Raw genomic sequence first — 20,128 nt, 5'->3', positions numbered from 1 at the left:
AAAATTTCAGAAGTCTAGCTATAGTGGTTTTTGAGATACAGCCTGGAGACAGACAGACAGACAGACAGACAGACGGACAGACATCGAAGTCTCAGTAATAATCGAATAACAATAGCATGTGACGAGTTACTACTAAATTATTTTAAGGTACTCTTAATAAAGATGCGGTTAAGGGTTGGTGCTACGGCGTAGCACAAGTGCTACGAGAAATTAGGGACAATGTGTGTAGAGTTCGACAGGGCTGTTTATGAACGTGGCGAGAAAAGGAACTAACGCTTATATCATACAAAAACGTCATTTTTGACAGTTCTCCTTTACCAGCAGCGCACATTGACTGACATTGACACATTCAATTAAAGCCTTGTCGAACTGTATGTGTAACTTGGCATTTTCACTAACCTGGAGGATTTGTTTAGCTTTTCCAGTCACCAATAATATTTTTTTTATATTGAATGTGCTTTATTTGTATTAAATAAATAAATATGTTTTAAAATATCCTTAAATAACGTATTTCTAGTTCTCATTTAATGAGATAATTAATTGATTACCTCTTTGGAAAAATTTATGTTAGTGTTCCGTTTATTTAATTTTTTTTTGATGAGATTGGCATTTACTCTTCAAAGTTTAGAGGCATACAGGATGACAATTAGAAGAGTATTTATTAGTCTTACTCAGTGGCATAACTATAATATTCGGGGCCCGTGGCAAATCGATGGGGCCCTATCAGTAAAAATCACTTTAATAATAAAACAATGTATAAAAATGTTTTGCCAGCCCTGTCACCCTATAGTTACGCCACTGATCTTACTCGTAAAATAACTAAGTATATAGCCTACGAATAATAAAAATTAAGGAAAAGTAACTCCGTCAAAAAATATGCTCCACAATATTTTTCAAAAAAGTGTACCTTAGGTACACATTTCAATACATTTGCAATATTTAGGTGACCTTGAGCGGTACTAGGCTGACGTCACATGACATATCAAAAAAAACCAAATTTAAAACGGTAATAGTATGGGAGTTACGATTCCTTAGTTTTTATTATTCGTAGTATATAGCATTATAAAGCACTACCAGCGCCCTTGGCAGGATATCACCACATATAGAAAGAGGCGCTTGCCGCTCTCCTTTTTGTTTGCCTTTGGCGCCCCTTTTTCATCCGGCACCCTGGGAGGTCGCCGAAACCGCGCCCTCCAAAGCCGCCAGTGATGATAACACAAGTATTTAATGAAGCCTTTGACAGGACACGTATGGGATTTATGTCAAAACTATACGACTATACCTATAAGAATGAATTGTTAATATGCATATAAGGAGTTACTTAAATACTATAAGTAACTCCTTAAATGCATATTAACAATGCACTCATTAAATTAATATATCTCTGAGAGGACCCGTAAGATTTTAATCAACATATTTCAGGTATGTAATGATGTCGAATTGGAACATACATAATTACTATGAACGTAATAATCTGGATGACCTTGCGGATTCAGCATCATTAACAAAGACCGACGAGCAGCGATAATAAATATATCGATTCCGAATAGATCGATTCAGCGCAGCGGCAGAGAAAGAAATACAGCTTCAACTGACGACCTCTGTGGCTTAATTGGTTGAATGTGTGGCAACTCAAGCCGCGGGTTCCCGGGTCTGGATGTATGTTAAATATGTGTATGATATAATAAAAATCTTAAATATAATTATGTATAGTATAAAAGTATTAAATATATTTCTGTTGTATGGTACCTGTATCATAAGTCCTTCGGGTACTTAGCACGGGGCCAGACTGACGTGGTGTGAACCGTCCATAGATAGATATTATAACTTTGTTATTCTGTCTGGTCGTAATAAATTTGTCGTTAGTCTGTCGGCATTATATAATATACCCGTGGCGAATGGCGATCCACCTGAAGCGAACGATAAACGTTATTCATCTCGGCATAATAGTTTAGCGAAGTGTGTAGATTGTATTTTTATTCAAACGAGGCGCAGCTTGAACGGGCACTAAGGAGAGAATCTGTACACGTGTGTGACATTCAACTTGGTCGTTTTGCATTCGGAAGGTGAGACCAAACAAAGCCGACTAACCTTGGTCGTTTATGAAAACATTATTTTTAGTCACCGGATAATTATAGACGTGGACCTAATGGACCTGACTTCGTACTAGAGGATGCCGCATTTTGCTCTACGTATCTATAAGTACTTACATGATTCTCTTTAATTAAAAACGCATATATTCTGCAGTGCATTAGGCGGGTATTACAACCTTTAGAGTATCCTATAATGTCCAACGCGAAACGAAACGTCTTCCGGTGTTCCGGTCTTTAAATTCGCAATATGATTAGTACATATAATACATATGTAGCTAACTAAAATGGTACTGAAAAATATACCTAATATGCGCGGATGTATAAATCACCAAACATATTATTATATTGTTTGGTGACCGTGTTTCTCATTTTTGTCGGTAATATAAATGTCAGAATTCTAGGTCCTCTAACCACTAACCGGCTTTTGATTTGTTGGAATCACAACAAAATAATTATTATAATAATTCTAGCTGTTTTTCTGTTTTTTTGCCATATAAAGTATTTCGCCCATATTATTTTATTGAAGTGACTAAATAAGTATGGCACCATGGCAACGTCCATCGCTGTCCCGTCGCACAAACAATGGTAACCGTCAGTCTCGAGTTGTAATAATTTACTATTATTTATTCAACAAATGCACTTATCAATATAAAAGTACCCAGTAGCCGATTCTCAGACCTAATGAATATGCATATAAAGTTTAGTAAAACTCAGCAAAGCCGTTTCGGAGGAGTACGGTAACTAACATTATGACACGAGAATTTTATCTTGTAACTCAATAACCGCTATAGCTAGTCTTCTGATTACATAAGAAAGTATTAATGTTTGCAATATAATTAAATCATTAAGTCACTATAAAACATATAGTAGGTAGTTTATTTTTCATTATTTTCAATATTATTTTCAATATTATTATGCAATTAGCACACACTTTCCAATTTATAGGCTCTAAGGAGAGCTTAGAGAAACCCATTAGTCATTACCAAATATGTAGTCTTTAGGTTAGGTCAGACTGTTGGAGTGCTACTGTTCAGCATAAAGACCGCTTACTCGTAATTTTTTACTTTAAAATTTAAGAATTCACTAGCACGTCGTTGGTATTGTAATACTCTGACCTCGATTATGTATGGGCGCTGCACAAATTTTGATATTAATACTCGCGCTACGAGTTAAACGTGTTTGAAAATATATACGTGTTTATTACGCAAAAATATAATCGCGGCGAATATGTATGGATTAAAATTATCTCATACTCGGCGTACTCGGAAACGTCGCAGGCGCAGATATATTTAAGGCGGCCGACCGAAAGTGGACCACGAGGCGTCAAATAAGACTATACGGGCTGCGATTCAGCAGTCTAAGGTTGGGGCCGGTTTCTGGGGCCAAACCAAAAGGCATGTGGTCGCGCGTACTCGACAAAAATTCGACATCGTTCGCCCAAGAATGCACAGTGCAGCTATTTATAGAGGGCCGAGGAGCGCGGGGGCGGCGCCGACGTCTGGTGTCGGTCTACCGGGCCCTGCTGCCGACTACCGAAATAGCGTTTCCAGCCGCGATACCTGGCCACGTGGCGCGCTCGCCGCCCGCCGAGCCGCCCGCCCGCCGCCCGCCGCGCTACCACCGCCTGACCAAAACAAGACCAACACAGCCTTGGTTTTGGTATTTCTAGTACAATCTTGGTGTTGGTCTTAGTCAAATCTGCCTGTTCTCTGTCTTGGTCTTGATTTTTCTAGCTTAAGGATAGTCTTGGTCTCGGTATTGCTTTTTTGCAATACAAGCTAAAGTAAGGCTGCAAGACCAATTTTGCTCATCAATTACACCCTATTGTAGCTAAAGTGATACGAACATTTTGACAGGAAACGCATGATTGCAGGTGTAGTCGTCCGTCGAACATAATTTGTATTATAATCGTCTAATCGATATCACGTAACGCATAAGCACTGATTAGAAAATATACATTCACGTAGCATAAGACAGGTAATCGTCATTATATTCGGGAAAATTTGCGGAATGACAGTCATAGTAAAAGTTAAAGAGAGGTAGAGTTTGTCTCGTACTTAGTCAAAATGATTGTAAAATGCGATAAGAGGTAGAGGAGCGGAGAGAAATTTTAGTAATTTTAATAATTTAATTTGAACATCACAACAACAGCTTTCTTACATTTTTCTTTACTATTAAAATATATTTATGTAGATTGGAACCCAAATTGTAATAATTTATGATTCTTTGGGTAGTTTTACTGCCTTTAATAAATAAGCCACCTGTCACCTCATTCCCCGCTGGGTCTAAGTAGCCGAAATGTGAAAAACAAAAGTGCCCTGCGATATATATTCTGTGCCTGCGATAAAATCCGTAAGTGTTTCAAACAATAAACTAGGACATAACATAATATTATAGCAAGAATATAAATCTATTTAAGCTATAAAAATATAGAGGTAATAATATGTCAGCTAGTCATAAACTTTTAAATGCTAGTCACAAAAATATTAAAACGCAGTCACCTGCACGGCGCCAAAGGCTTGGTAGTAATTTGGGCATCCAAGTACTGTCGGGAGAGATCATTTGAAGGCATCCTACTAATAACTTTCGATTACGCGATTACTGTACTACAGGAGCTCATACTCCGTGAACACATGATACAATTTTTCGTACCATTCATTTTAAATTAATTGGCGGGCTGCCACGATCGTGCTTCTCCCCGTGATATGATCGATCCTTATTTTCGAGATTCGGATGTAGGTCGCGGTTCCCTGTTCCTCGGACACGGATGAATCGGAATCCTTTTTTATCGCCGGGAAATGCCGGCAAAGCATTGGAGGCTCCCACCGCGGATATGTAGGAGTCGCTGCACCCGAAAGGCTGACAGAGGACACAGCTCTAATCACTAAGCGGGAACATAAGGAACAACAATGAATCGGAACCTAGGGAGGATGTTCACGGGCGGGTTATAATTGTCGCAGGGGGTATTTATAAGTCGGAACTCGGGCGCCGGAGCCGCGGCGGGTTAATTCGGTTTCCGATCGCCGCGCCGCACGTGGCCATCCCTCTATCGACGGGGTGGCCGGCGGGGCGCGGGGCTCGGGCGGGGGGAGGTGGCGGGACGCCGCGACGTCTGTCTAGACGGAGTGTAATTAGGAAGGTGAGCGTAGGCAGCGCTGGCCGGCAAACTGCCTCACTTGCGTCATATTCTAATTAATAGTATAACAGGTAAATTGTCGCGGATCACGACCACATCTATTGTGGAAGTCGATTAGCTCGCCACTTGTGTTTAATGACACGCGAAGATAAATTCCAAAGTTTACGTTTTGTGTCATATTTTAGGTGTATGTTTCAGTGGCGTAGGGCCAAATTTGACTTCTATAAACTACTTCTACGATCTTATTTAGGGTTCCGTTCCCAAAGGGTAAAAACATGATGTCTGTCCGTCTGACTGTCTGTCTGTCTGTCTCCAGGCTGTATCTCAAGAACCGTTATAGCTAGACTTGTGAAGTTTTCACAGATTATGTATTTCTGTTGCCGCTATAACAACAAATACTAAGAACAAAATAAAGTTAATATTTAAGGGGGGCTCCAAATATATACAACAAACGTGATTTTTTTTGGCCTTTTTTTGCTCGTAATCCATAATAGCAACATGTAGACACTTGTAACTATCACAAAATCCTCATTTATATATTATGTACTTTAATATTTAATAATAAAATTAAAATAAAATAATGGGGGCTCCCATACAAAAACACACTTCACAATCGAAAGTAGGAATACTTTCGATACTCTATAACGGTACGGAACCATTCGTGCACGAGTCCGACTCACACTTGTTTTTTTTAAGAGATTTGCATAATCTAAATCTTTCTCTCTTCCCTCTGAAATATACCCCTAGCCTATCGTATACGTAGGCTGTAGTACTTTTGTTATAATATGTAGAGAATTTATAGCGTCTTGAACGAGTTGTGTATACCTATAGATTTACTTAATATTCTATGCAAGCACGGAAGCATAATATCAATATAATTTTCTAGTACCAGGAAATTTATTATTTACAAAATTGTTGCTTATTCTAACTTTATACATAATATTCAAGATACATAATTTATCCGGGTAAAATTGTTGGCCACGACAAGGTGCGTTGTTTTATTAAGCTGGGACACGTAGACAGAGCTAAAGGCATTCTAATTCGATGTCCGTTACAAAGTTAGAGCAGATGGGAACAGTGGATGTTCAGCCATTAATCACATACTTAGTACGCATCTGTCAGGGCCTATATATAGCTCGGCGAAACCTGCCGCCGAGGTATGGCAAAAATTCCCGGCGTATTTTCATTTTTTACCGCCTACACCGTAATTAGTAATTGCAAAGGATTAACGTACTTGAAAATCTTTTTTTATTAAAGCCATGTAAAAGTCTTTAAGGTAATATTAGCGCAGAATTTCTATGATGTGATCTCTTCCTTACGTCGTTAATCATTAAAAAATTCACTTTCAACGCATATCATGTTTTTCGGTCTTCCTGACTCTTTAGCTTAGACATTTTTCTTTATCGCTTCCTTACAGAATCGCCAATCAAAATGTATGGAATTGACACAAGCGTTCGTTAAAATGAAGTTGACGTTCGACTCGTCTAATGTCGATTCGGCGATTCTATAAGGCAGCAATAAAGAAAACGTCTTGGGCTCTGTACAACTTAGTTCTACTGATAAACTAGTTGACGAACGAGAGGTTGTTTATGGTTAAATTAGGTTTGTTTGTTGTTGTATTAATTCTATAAATACTTACTCAGAATAGTGTTAGTTAGTTAGTGGTAGGTAAGTCGCGAATGGTTTACAAAAACGCTAAGCAAACTTCGATCAGCTTATCTATTTTACTTGATAATCGATTTCATACATTCATTATATTATACGAAGGATACAAATTTTTACATTTAATATTTAACTAATGATTAACTTTAAACAAGCGGCATTAGTGCAACGCTTAGTCCTTAGACACGCATCCTTGATTAGGTAACAAATACAAGTATGTTTGCAGTTTGCTAACATCCCAAGGATAACGATATCATGATCACGTACATAATACGTATTTAAATCGTCCGCAGTAGCGGTAGAGCGCAGATAATGCCCTCCAAATGCGGAGAAGTTGTTTTTGACTGCGAATTTGATTCAAAGTCGCAGGGTGATTTGGTATCTTGCAACGGCAATGCAACAGGCGAAACGTGCTATTTCTACTGTCTGTCAAAATTATCATTAAGTAGATTATATCTGATTGTGCAGATATTGCACAATATCTATGTCGTAGGCCGACACAATAATATTATGATACACCCCATGTGTGTGCACGAGTCTGGCCCTGCCTGCCTTGATTCGATCGGCCTCCATGTATATGGTCTAAGAGCCGGTGGGAGGTCGACCTTCACCGATCTGATAGCCAGATGAGACATTTTTTTTATCAAATATAATTTATAAACAAATATGCCTATAATTATTTGCCTATTTAAAAGTGCTCATGGCTATTTTTTAGCTAGGCAACAGTACTTTAAGTATGATTTTTTGCAGGCAAATCTATATGACTAATTTTGTAATAAAATAATCCAAAATTTGATATAACTTTCGATAAGTTAGCAGAACGATGGAGTCACCTATATTGACTTACCTGTTCAAGTGTTCACATCGGCTTGCCAGGTAGCTATACACATAAATGAGTAGGCAAGCCTACTGAGGCATATTCTGTGTGTTAAAAACTAATCAGTGACATAAAAAAATCTAATTTAATTAAAAATAGCCATGAGCACTTTTAGATAGGCAAGTAATTATAGGCATATTTGTTTATAAATTATACTTGATTAAAAATACGTCTCATCTGGTTATCAGATCGGTGAAGGTCGATCTTCTTCGGTCTCCTCTACTAATAGGAAAGCGATAAAGATGACTAGCGATTGCTCACTCTACCAAGTAGCTCTACGTGGTAGAGCAATAATTGTTTTCTGCATTTTCTCTAAGATTACAAATAACTTAAGCGAATGTAACGTTTGCAACTATAAAACTTTCTTAGCTTAGCTAAATGCGATGATAGAGATATTTTAACCCTGCACAGGTCGCGCGGATTACAATAGTAATCCATTGATACAAAATCGTTAATTTCTGAGAATGGTTTCGAGCTTGCTTTTAGGTACTTGTAGCTAGACAACCTACTACTACACTCAGTGCAGCACGAGTGCCAACATTGCGTGGTTTTTTTTATCTGGAGCGCTTCAAAGTGGACTGGATTACTATTGTAATCCGCGCGACTTATTACGTGAGTATTACATTTTTTTATTTTTATTTATTAACGTTATTTTACTATTGATTGTGTATTATATAACTGCGTTATATAATATATAGAGTATTTTTTAATAAGTTTTGAGCAGTAATATGAACTTTTGCTAATAGACTTCTATGTTTTTCAGAATAACTATGGATGAACGCCGGGTAGCTCAAATTCAGACTTGGTTAGAAGAGAAAACCTACAAAAGTAGTAATAATAATTGTTATGCCCACAATGCATAATGATGCGAATATTGATTGTGACACAGGCAAGTTATAACGTATTATAATACAACAAATTTTCCACCACCAAATCTACGTCATTATTTAATAATGACGTAGATTTGGTAGACAAAATTGCTCATTGGGCATAGAATTTCTTGAGACATCAAATTATAATATTATGATGTCTCAAGAAATTATATGGCAGTATTTTTCGATTTGCTGAATTTGAGCGCATTGAATACGTTGTGTTCAATACGTCAAACAAAAATTAAAAAAAAAATTCACGAAATGATTTGATTATGATTTCTCTTGCATTGGCATGGATGAAGCCCTTAGCCAAACAGAGAATTTAAAAAATCATTACCACAAAGCCTAGCTATCAAAATTAAAATATTTCTTGACTTTCTTGAAAATGAAAGCCGTCCATCTACATCTTTATCTTCAAATACATATACTTAGAATGATCAGGACAGACAAATTTTTACATGCTGTTGAGACAGCGACCTACTCGCCCAGAGTAGGTCGCTGTCTCGACTGCGGAAGAGCGCGTAACAAAAGTTCGATCATGCACAGCGTGTAAAAATTTGTCTGTCCTGATCATTCTAAGTATATAATATGTTCTTCTTGCATTGCGGACAATGATTAAAGTTAACATAATCAAGAAGGCTGATTGTTAATCTCATTTTGAAATTAAAGTGCCATTTTTCTATAGAAAAACGTCAATGTTCCTATTTTATTTTTTATTTGCTTGTTGTTAGACTTTAAGTGAGTTTAATGTTTAAAAAATAATTAAGAAGAAGTTCCTTGATATGTTTAAAATTGATTATAGCATGTGGATTAATTATTTTGGAGTTTTATTTTGATTTGAAAATGGATTACAATTGTAATCCGTGCGACCTTTTACGTGACTTTATAGAGCGCGACTGGTGCAGGGTTAATATGTTTGAGCCTATTGACTGTCTCTATCACGAGTCTCTACATTGACAAATGTCTGATGTTCGTAGGTCTGATGCAATAAAAACTGAGCTCGACTGCAAGATAATTGCGTCGATATCAAATATCGCTGAGCACTTAAATGGTAGTAGGTAACACTAAACTGTTGCTCACAGCCGGAATTACAGTCTGCGAAAATGCTTACGAATGTCGCGACTCGCGACTAAACTATTGTTTAAAACCAGATTTTATATAAGTCCGGGCGTGCACTAGCGGTCCAGCCGAGGCGGCCAGGTCATCGAGAGAGATACCTTAGTATAAAACCGCCATAGACCACGCGCACCTGGGGCCGTACCACGAAACCTTTTTTAATGTTAAAACGCATTTTTAATGTTAGTCTGTATTTTAGCCACTAAGTGCCTGTTATGTTGCGGATAGGCTATCCACAGCTTACTGACAGATAGAGTATAGATTATCCGTCACATAAGTTATGGATACTGATAGGCAACAGCCCCGAAATGTTATAGAAAATAGGCATAGATATAAAATATTTGGGTAACGGCATGGATTGCGTAGAGAGTAAAGACGCATTAAAAATGTTCACGCTTCTCTAGGAGAAAACCCAAGGAGATCTAGGAGCCTCAAAAAGTTCACTCTTAGAGTTCATATAAAATATCCCACATCATATTATTCGTCTAGAGTCTATATCTAAGTAAGAACAGAAATAAAATACATAAATTGGAATTTATTTACTACCTCTACTAGACATGTGAGGGCTAATAAAAATACATTTTCTTTATGACTGTACTAGATTCAAAACTCAACACAGTCATAAACAAAATGTACTTTTCTAACATTTTTATTATGTTTTATATTGTTATACATGTGATATACAACTCCAGACATATACTCCAGTCTCTGTCGTAAGTGGCATTATAATTTGTAGCAAACGGCAGAATTTTGTGGCGTGCGCGTGTGTAAAAGTTGTGGCAAAATACCGCCCACTGAAAATAGGCGATTGTTAAATATTATTAGTCTGGTATGAGTCTTGTTCTGTGTTTAGTATCAGTAATAAGCATTCTGTTCTTATAGTAATAATTGTAAGCACTTTACGATTTGTATAGGTACCTACATAATAGTTACCTATATGTATATTGTGTTTAAAAAAATTATTGACACAAAAACCAAAGATAGAGCTGTGTGCACAAGTAAGAGTTTTATTCACACTGCTAGCTAAGCATTAAAAACTTACTTGTTATATACAAACACTATGTTAAAACATGTTATTTTACATATTATTAATTTTCTCTACTGGAATGTTCCCAAAACCTGGAAGCTCCTTCTTCCAAAACATTCTCTTGACATACTGTAAGTCTACTGAAAACTGAATGCCCCTGTGTCAAAACTTAGCTAGGCTCAAAAAAAAAATCAAAATTGGAAAGAAAGAATCTCATTTTTTCCAAAGGCCAGCGCGTCTCCCGCTCGTCGTCTGCGCGGCGCGCGCGGCGTAACAGCTAGGGGGCGCGGCAGTAAGAATAACCGCGGTTATTTCGGTGGCAGTAAATACCCTACGCGTACGAAAACAACATTATGAAGTACGCATTCGCGTTAAAATACCACCGGCTCCATTTTTTAACCTAAAGACGACACTTTCAAAATAAGAACGTCTGTTTATTAGGATAGGCGCATAAGGTAGGGCTTAAGTAATAAAATACAGTCAAATGAAAAGATATGCGATTCATTTGATTCGATAGGAATAGAACCTCCTTTTAATTTTTTCTTCAAAAATATAATATTTTATAAGTTCGTCCAAGTAGGCAAGAGGTAAGAGGTATGACAAACAAAGTTTAAAGCTCCCAAAGCATCAAGTCACTTCACTCGTCTAGTGTAAAATATTTAACCCATTTACAATTCCCGTGAGATCCACATGAAAGTATCGCGAAACGGTTAGTTAGGATTTAATTTTTAGTGGGACATTAATATGGTTTACTACCGACGGTGATCTATTTTGAAGTGTGGTCGCAGTGTAAGCGCGTCGTGCGACATAGTGCATACTGTGCATACCAGACATTGGTTGAATGAGTACATGTTTACGAGCGGTTGCCTGTTCGCGAGACCGGCGCGGGTTACACATAATACACCCTTGCTTGTAAAATCAAGGCCCTTTATAATACTTTAACGATGACTTTGTTGTGGATAATTTATAAGCTAAGTGGCGTAGGGTACCTTTCATTCATATTTTCTAGGCAGTGTGAAGTGCAGATTCGATCGATGGTGTGTACCAATTGCTTTGTCCACACTGTGCCTTTTTCTGTTCGTCAAGTGCATGCATTATAACGCAGTCAACAGCGAATGTGAGGCATGCCCGCAACGCATGCCCTCTGACCGTATCCAAAACTTCAAAAATGACAATATTGGCATTGCGTTCCTTGACGCATTCAATTATTGAATGCGCCAATAAGAAAGTTGATGATGAAAATTGAAGATGAGAAGTGCACAGTGTGGACATAGCTAATGAGATTTACTATTATGGAGACTCGTAGGGCGAAAAATTAGTAAGCAAATTTGCACATGATTGGTTCGAGATGTATTGACCAGTCATTTCGTTGGACTAGGCCGACTATGTTGCGAAAGTTGAAGAGTAGTCACTTCGCTCTATTATAATATCATAACCCAGGGAAAAGGACTTTTGAGTTTTGACATGCCCAATAGACGCACGGATCAACTTTCTGCTGAAAAAATCAGGTTTAACCTGCATTTTCCTAATGCTAGTCTAAAATGAAACAATTTATTTATCATTTAAACATTTCTTCAGCCATATACGTTAACCTATGTTAGGGCATTATAACTCTAGCATCTCTACAACCCACACTAAAGTGTCAAGCAGGGTATTATTTGAGGACAATACCCCGCTTACTGCTTAGGCATTATGTGCGGGTGCGCATATTGTAGAACGGTGATAGACAAGAAGATGGCACGTACTATCCAACAAATTGATTCATAGGCAGTTGACGGACCGTACCGACCGACCGTATATTTGGTCGTATTATGTAAGTCGTCATCTATCGGGTGGGGTCCGCCATCTGCCTATGAATCAACTTCTCTGATAGTACATTGTACAGTGTACCGTAAAGAAAGCAGGTGTGACGTAGAATATATAGAGCTGTGTAATGATGCTGTGAATAAAGGTCCAAACAATTGAAAATAGTGTATTCTACATATTTCCGTGTAATTTTTGCTTGTGCGTGAGGGCGCAAACGCGGTGTCAATTGTTTTCGTCGTGTTTCGCGCGCTATTTCGGTGCGCGCTCGCCGGTGCGTCCCGCTGTCCACAACCGCTACCACAACTATACTTAGGTACAATTCTATACTGCTTCTCATTATTTATCCACACCGTATCTAAACAGAACGCAATCAGTATGGTTTGAGTTTTCGAGGCTCTTCAATTTCTGTACAACGTACTTACAACGTCTTGTAAGTACGTTGTACAGAAATTGCCGGTGCCAAGTTAATTTCTACGTCTAGAAATTAACTTGGCACCGGCTTTCATAGAGTTTTCTTAAAACGAGAAGTTGACTTCTGTTCTGAGTGTTATACTTCATGATATTATAAGATAATATAAAAGTATTGATGTAGTGTTCCAGTGTATAGTAAATCCTGTCCAAGGTTATAAGGTCATGAGACTTTATTAATGACTTTAATAAACACGACATGTATGGTAATAATATACTGATTTTAAATATGTAGTTAAACTATGACTAATTTTGTAAAAACCCGTGAAAGCCCCACGTTATCATATCATTATAGTATTTGAAACATACAATCGCCAATATTATCCTCTCCATCCTTCGCTCCCTTAACATATCTCCTTCAGTGGTAGACTGGTTCGACACATATTTTCGGGGGCGCTCGCAGCGTGTCCGCTCTGATGAGGCCACCTCAGATTGGTGTGATATCGAAGCGGGTGTACCCCAAGGTGGCGTACTCTCTCCTCTCCTATTTTCTATTTTTATTAATATGATAGTCTCCATAATATTTTCTAATTTTCATCTCTATGCAGACGATCTCCAAATTTACCGCCACTGTAATATAGATGACATTGATTCTGCAGTTGCCTTAATTAACTCGGATTTACAGCGCATTGCAGAATGGGCTAGATCTTATGGCCTGCTAGTCAACCCTAAGAAATCACAGGCTATTATAATAGGAAGCCGCTATATGACGCAACAACTACGTAATGTGCCTAGTGTGAAATACGATGGTGTCACTATAGATTATGCAGAGACGGCAAAAAATTTAGGTTTAATTTTGGACAGCAACCTCTGTTGGAAGCCTCAAGTAACCGAAGTCAGTAGAAAAGTACACCACTCGCTGCACATACTGAGGAATCTCCAAAACTTTTTACCTACCCAAACCAAAATTTTCCTAGTCCAAACTCTCATCTTTCCAATCCTTGATTATGCCGATTCCTGCTACTTGGACTTGACCGATGAGCTTTTAACAAAATTAGAGCGTTTGCAAAATCTTTGCATACGCTTTATTTTTGGATTAAAAAAGTTTGACCATATTTCAGCTCATAGGTCAAAGCTTAAGTGGCTTCCTATCCGTCTCCGTCGCAATTCCCATATCCTTTGTCTATTGTACAATATCCTGCATAACCCCCTCTCCCCCTCCTACCTTGTTGACCGTTTTAATTTCTCCCGACCTCTCCATACCCTATCCAGGTCCAATATTAGAATGAACCTTTCACTCCCACCCCATCGTTCCAATTTTTACTCCTACTCCTTCACCGTTCATGCAGTCAGATTGTGGAACTCGCTTCCCCATACAGTTCGTGATAGCTCCACCATTAATGTTTTCAAGAAACGCTTAAAAGAGCATTATCTTCAAATATCTCAATCCATTTAAATACCGTTATAATAATAAGTAATATAATATTATATAATATAGTATTTATTTATTAAAGACGTATTGGTTTTAATTTATCATATTTATTATCTATTAAATATACATTATAGTATTTATTTCTTATAGACATAATGGTTATTATTTATCATATTTATTATAAATATTATATTATTATTTATTTATTTTGATTAATTAATACATGACTGTAGATTTAAAGTTTAATAATTTTGTAATTGTGCACGCTCTATCTGATGTCTTGTATCACATCTCTCTCCGTAGGGCTGCTGTAAGAAATTTCTTTTGAAATAAGCAGTTCCTTTGTGTCGTCTTTCTATGTCAATGTCTATGTGAATAGTGTCTTGTGTGCAATAAATGTTAAATAAAAAAATAAAAATAAATCGCGTTTGAAAGGCAAAGGTACATAAGGACACGGTCGTTGCGCACAGACTACCCCCGGTGAAATTATAATGATGGCAATTTCCCTCTAATTCCCAGCTTGCCGAATCTGCGGCAAAATGATATCTCAGTAGTTCTAGTCTAATTTAAAGTGACGCGCCCCACCACTTCACTAGTTGATATAAATAAAAAAATGTACTGTGAATACGAGATTATAACATAGATCCATACTAACATCATAAAGTGTGTCAGTTTGTCAGTTATTGCTTCTCGCTGATACCACTTTACCGATTACCGATATCTATATTTTGTATGTGATACTTTGAGTCTTGGGATATTTCGACAAAAAAACTGTTTCCGCCTGATCAACTAATTGCTGAGCAACGAAGTTGCGAGCAAAATCTAGTACTACAGTCTATATTATGTATAAGGGAAGGTAAATCAATGAAATTATTACGCGAATTTGTACAAAAGCTTTAAAATCCATTCTCCTATCACTGGATTACTTTGACAGCGTCGCGCCGGAGGAATAACGAATGCGATGAAAGGTCGATTCTCGACTGGAGCAAATTATTTATCGTTAAAAATCTCATTTTTAATGAAGCGTACGGCTTTTATAGTTATAGCAAATGTATCCAAGAAAACTGTCTTTTGTTTAATATTTCCAAGATATTATGTTTTCACTCTGAATTATTATAAGAATACTTGTCGAGATTAAATTGATTAATGTTGAGTACAAACGAAATCCGACTAAATTACGTAGGTCCCCAATCTGCCTATGAATCAATGTCCTGACACACTTTCACAAAATATTTATCTTTTTTTCGACGTAGTCGGGAAACATTCGCAGGAGCAACTTTAAGGAACCTATTAGACAGAGAACAGCCACGCGTTCAGGCGTTCTGCGTTCGCATTCGGAAGTCGAGCGGTCAGTCACACAGGAGAAATCCTGCAGGATTTCTCCTGTGTGACTGCGTCATGACGCGGTCGGAGCACCCTCCGATAACGTAATACAACAAAAATAACGGAAAACTGACCGCTCTCTGTCCGATAGGTCCCTCAAGCCAATAGGTGACCGCTGGCACGCCGAGTCATATTCATTGCGAGGCGAGAGGCGATGGCAAATTAATTTGTCCCCTCTGAGGTGACGAGAGCTAATTCGTATTATTTTCACTCAGCTCACAATTACCGCGTAATCAGGCGTAACACGATATCATCCAGCTAACATCCAGCTAATTCTCGTCATGACATTGCCACACTTCGTTTTTATCCGTCTACGGCAAAGAGGGTAAAGATTTTGTTAAAATATATTATGTACTTAATATGCTGGTAACGTATCTAGCAGGTTAACCAATTTATATCAATAATTAATATTATTTTTGATTTACGGTTGAGTATAGATTTTAGAGCCAAAAGGAACGGTTTGTTTTTGGCAGTCAATGGCAGTATGTATGTAATATGTACGTGCTCTTGTAGCGTCTAAACCTGGTCCGATTTTAACAAGTGAGCGGTGCTTCCCCCTTTGTTCGGACGTCAATATCATTACAATTTGGCTGTCTCCCGCTTTGCTTGGGGAGGGAAATTGGATATCTCCTACTCCTCCTACATTTCTTCTGATTAATTTCGTTGCGGGTCCCAAGACAGATTTAGCTTTTCCCTCGGGCATCCCTGAGATCATATCAAAGGGTTTTCGTGGTTGATTACCACTGTTGATCCTGGCGACACAGGAGTTGCAGTGGTGGGAATGTGTGGTGGGCCTTTTGCCCGTTTAAAAAAAATGTCCAACAGTTTAGTTATGATGCCGCGGGCGATTATGTTTTTTTAAACTATACGTCCTTATGTTATAAATGTGAAATCGTATAGAAAGTCCGTTTGTCGTCGTCGCTCTTAAAACTTTTTATGGGTATGGAAATACGTCGAATCTTGAACAATAAATACACAATATGATAGTTTTCATGGCAGAAAAATTTACGGTAATGGATGATAATCTAATTTCTGCGCAACTAATCTGACGACCTTAACAGAGGTTTTCTTGAATTCCGTTTTAGTATCAGTTTCGATGCTTAAAATTTACGAAACCAGCGACATATTATAATAACCTATATTGACAAGATCCTTAAGCATACAGTTGTTGAAAAAAATATTTCATACATAATTAGTAATTACTTAATTTAAACTTCGGCTATTTCTGTATTATATTTATCCGTATTCCGTATAATATATCCTGTCAGCCCACCCTGCTCTGGGGTAGTTCAGATGCCGAAAACGATTTTAGGTTTTAAATTCAAAGAATGAGAAATATCAATACGCTCATTATTAAGTTCCTTTGCTGTGAATCGAAGCAACTGATTTGACTAAATACTAATGCATGACAGACGTAGAGACGACACTGCTCTACCGTGTTTCCATCATTACCCTTTGGAGAGCCCACTATTACTTACTCACGACGCCATATTCATTTATATCCTGTTATGAACTGTTTTCTAAGCAGACTAATATACAGTGTGTAACAAAAATAAGTAATAATACCTTAGGGTGTGTACGTGTTCCTTGTAGAGAGTTCACTGTGAAAGTAGCAGCTCTGAAAGACGATTTTTTGAACTTTTGTATGGGCCCGAGCGTCACGAGTTTCCCCATACAAAAGTGAAAAAAATAATGTTGGTCTTTCAGCGCTGCTACTTCCACAGTGAACTCTCTACAAGGAACACACACACACCCTAAAGTATTACCACTTAGTTTTGTTACACACTGTATAATGTACATTATCTACAGCCAACACGCAAAGTATAGTAGTGCGGGCGGCAAGAGAGTGTTGCGCGAAATTGGCGCAGGCGGCAGGGGTAGCGAAGCGGCTGAGAGCCTGAGACGCTCGCTCGAGGCCGGGCCCGGCCGATGGCCCCGCGACCTATTTCCTCCCCCCCCTCCCTGCCCCCCTGTCCCCCCGCCGCCCCCCGCCTCACCCCCGCCCGCGCCCCGTAGGCCTGCCCTCCCCCATCCTTTATCAGCCTGATAATAAGTCCTCGTACCTAGACAAACGCTCAATACTTTCCGCCTGTGTACATGTCTATACTAAGTCGGCATTATACTTCCAGGATATTTTAATAGGCGAGGTGATCGCGCTGTAGAGGTCGTATTGGTAAGAATCGGCCTTTTGGAAAAACTTGACATCGGAGCGCAACCAAGTAATATTATGAACACTTGAAATAAACTATGACTTGTGAATCATACGTGTACCTTCGAAGAAATTGATCGTGTGACGTGCAAAGCCTACGAGTGCGCGGTTATTGAACCGTTCAACTTGTAGTTAGCCCGGTAATCAATCAACCAATCAAAGTGACAATTACTGTGCAATGGATTTTGTTTTTGCAAGTTTGTCTTGTCTAGTGTGACGATCCGCAAAAAATTAAGAAGCTTTTGAGTATTTTATGTAAGTACGGAAATATTTTAGCTGCTACGTGTATAATTATTATATTACGTTACAATATTACGTCCGTTGCTTCTTGCAATATAATTATAATCGATGTCATTGAAATGTAATGCTGAAAAACTAAGCTAATGTGTCATTAGCTTTGTCCACATTGTGCCTTTTTTGTTCGTCAAGGGCATGCGTTATAGCTAGGGTTGCCAACTCTCGAAAGGACCAACCCGGGAGAATTATAGGGGGGGGGGGAGGTTGTCGAGAAAGAACATAGTCTCAGGACAATTTCTCTATTTCAATTTCGTAAGGTAGTCGTTAATCCAAGCGAATTTCTTCGAACAGATTTAAATAGGATTGTCCAATCCAACTTCATCTTACAATTTTTCACTAAGTCAGTTATAAATTATGCAATAATTATCAGTTTTTTGAAAAACCGGAGAAATTATCGTTCTCCGGGAGGACGGGAGGTTAAGCATTATTACCGGAGTCTCCCGGGCAATCCGGGAGGGTTGGGAACCCTAGTTATAGCGCAGTCAACAGCGAACGTGAGGCATGCCCGCGGCGCATGCCCTCTGACCGTATCCGAAACTTCAAAAATGACAATATTGGCGTTGCGTTCATTGACGCATTCAATTATTGACTGCGACAATATGAAAGTTGATGGCGAAAAATGAATATGAAAGTGCACAGAGTGGACACTGGACATAGCTATTGGCATGCATAAAAGCTTTGCTTATAGCGTTACCTGTCACTCGGAAAAGTGGAAATTTAAAAATAAATTTAATAAAGTATGTACCTAATGAATTAACTGTATCAGTAGGTTTCGGTAATTTTTATCACAATAAAGTTAAAAACCTACATTCCATGTAAGTGTAACCAGTGTAAGGTATCCTTGATAAATTACGTTTTATATTTAACTTGTTTTCCATGATATTGATGTCGCTGAAAGGTCAAAAAGGTCAGAGGTAAAGTAACTGAACCGTCTGAAGTAATAACGTTTTAGTTCCCTGCTCCTACGACAGACCCACTCTGCTCAATGTCACACGCGCGTAGTTTTCCCAATTTTCACCAATACGTCTACCTATTGAGTCACTACTCTAAGGACGGCCTTACATTTGCGATCGATCGTTTCCATTCATCGTTAATGAACTTGTGAAGTTTTTATATTATACGAGTATTATATTAGTCTGCTTTGAAAACAGTTCATAACAGGATTAATGAATACGTGACAAAATCATGCGTTGTATCCAAACATGAACATTGAACATATCTAAATTCCCTGTCGAAACTATCAAACGCAAATTGCCTAAATACTTTCATTGCGATGGATCGAAACACAGGTTAGCGAATAAGGAAACATGTCAACTTACAACCGCCCAATAGTATGGATTACGATTTCGCGTGTTACGTGACATACGTGATTAGACGATTATCGGGCAGGCCGGGTGGAGGAACAAAGGCGTCCCCTGGCGGCGAGTCGACGACCCGGGACGTCTCAAGGCCGCGCTACACGTGCCACGGGCTTCCTGCCGCCATAACAAACTCCACAAACTCCCGACCCCGTATTCCGCAGACGCGTATTTTTCAGCGGAGCCTATCCAATTTTCCCCGTAATGTACGCTCGCCGGGGTTGTTGTCTCGTTTATTAGAGCCTAAAGATATTTGAAAACTCGATATCTCTCGGATTTTTGTTGTAGGAACCTTAAAAAATGGCGTCAGGCTCTCGTCTCAGAATCACTTGGAGCTTTTGACATTGAACTCTTCGGTAGCAACTAGCGAGTAACAACGACAGTGAACTTTGACTTCGTACAACTATAAATATAACTAACTATATCCATACTAATATTGTATAATATTATAA

The 20,128-nt window shown here is 38.4% G+C and overlaps 1 long non-coding RNA gene across 1 annotated transcript; it reads right to left on the bottom strand.

The window, feature by feature from the left end:
• Positions 1-1,684: 1,684 nt before the first annotated feature.
• On the bottom strand, positions 1,685-20,091 carry LOC121738928. Its single transcript, XR_006037365.1, has 3 exons — positions 20,078-20,091; positions 16,854-16,857; positions 1,685-1,827 (listed from the first exon to the last, which is right to left on the bottom strand). It is a non-coding gene; the product is annotated as an uncharacterized LOC121738928 (long non-coding RNA).
• Between the last annotated feature and the right edge of the window lie 37 nt (positions 20,092-20,128).

This window comes from Aricia agestis, chromosome Z (genome assembly GCF_905147365.1).
Source record: "Aricia agestis chromosome Z, ilAriAges1.1, whole genome shotgun sequence".
NCBI lineage: Eukaryota > Metazoa > Arthropoda > Insecta > Lepidoptera > Lycaenidae > Aricia > Aricia agestis.
Note: the sequence above shows the minus strand (reverse complement) of the source record. Positions and strands in the feature narration are given on the sequence as shown.